The sequence below is a fragment of the Homarus americanus genome, unplaced genomic scaffold, assembly GCF_018991925.1.
Source record: "Homarus americanus isolate GMGI-L3 unplaced genomic scaffold, GMGI_Hamer_2.0 scaffold56009, whole genome shotgun sequence".
NCBI lineage: Eukaryota > Metazoa > Arthropoda > Malacostraca > Decapoda > Nephropidae > Homarus > Homarus americanus.
In genome coordinates, this window is record NW_024739542.1 from 704,015 (window position 1) to 705,699 (window position 1,685).

The following is a 1,685-nucleotide window of genomic DNA, read 5'->3' on the forward strand; positions in this document are numbered from 1 at the left end:
CCACACCGTTATCACCTACATGACACGTAACCACCACATTAACGTCACCTTCCACCACTAACTAAAGATAACTAAGTGAATGTCCTCGAAAAATCAGGAATTGGAAGTCACTTGAGAACTGAAAACGGTGATTATGTGAACAAAGCAACGAAAGCTAAAAAAGTAGTTCAGAACATGACCACTACTTTTAAATGATAATTATTCTATGAATTAAAGATAAATAATCTTCTTGTACTGAGATTCATTAAAGTAAATTATACATCAATCTGAATAAAATCCCTTGATAAGATTTCTGGTGACACTCGTTCTTTCAGTTGCGTTCACTGAATGAGTCATTTTATTTCGTCATAATGATGTGTGTGTGTGTGTGTGTGTGTGTGTGTGTGTGTGTGTGTGTGTGTGTGTGTGTGTGTATGTGTGTGTTCATTATGCCTATTTAATTAGTATATCTTGTCCTTATTGTAGTTTGTCGTACGCAGTTGTGTAGTTATAATCATTTCAAACAAGTGTTGTGTATACCCTTATGTAGTATTTATCTATGATTAGACTGTCTATAGATTCTGAATTATTGGACTGTCTATAGATTCTGAATGATTAATAATACAACAAAAATGTACAAAATACATTTACGATCGTCAGTCTATATTTGGTATCAGCTTTATTTCTTAGTCAAATTAATAAAACGAGAAAAAATTACAACAGAAAATCGTGTGTGTCTTTTTAATATCCTCCGCTCTTCACACCCCAACACGGAACCCCTCCCCTATTCTCTCTCCATCCTCTCACTTCCTCTTCCTCACAAGTCCTTCACCCATCCACCCCATTTACCATCTATCGAGTTCCTCTCTTCCCCATCCCGCTTTGCTTGTCTACTGTCTCACGCCATACAAATCCAATTCAAGCCCACCCACCCCACTCCTTCACAGATCTTACTACACTCATCCCACTCCTTCACCCGTCTTACTCCACTCATCACACTCCCTCACCCATCCCACTCAATATTCGCCTAGTTTGTAAGAACAGGTTGGTAGCATCACGAACTAAGGACACAAGGTATTAATGCAAGGGCTAAGGATTAATAGAGGCAACGGAGATGCTATTGCAGAAGGAAAACCTGAACAGTTATGTAAATAAACCTGAAACTTAAACAATATAATTTTAAAAGGTGAAATTGCAGAATTTGAAAATAGCCAACTAGCAAAAGGTTAGTGCAGAGAATTTTAGACTCAACGTCTAACCTAGTTACTAATTCTGACTTGTCCAGTGTAGTTTTTTCAAGGAATTTGTCAATTAAACTGTTCTTTTTTGGACTATATTGGCACCAATATCAAGCCTTGTGTTGCTATAAAGTGTTATAAAGTAATAATTCAATGTTGTCATGCTCTTCAATATAGAAATAAAAGAAGCATTATAGAGTAGTGAGCAAACACAAAGGAAATCATAAAAATATTTAAACAAACGGACACAATATGCTACGAATAAACATATTTAGCGCGAAGCTTAAACGTCACAGATGAAACTGTATGTCAGCCTGAATAATATGTGTGATGGTGACATTAGCCTTGCTGATACTCACCAATCGTCTCAAGGGGGGGAGGTAAAGCCGCCAGACCGGGCTGCCTCACTTGTATTTATCATCTCCAATATTGGAAAACTTTACCTCTCATATCTACACGGATGAAAAT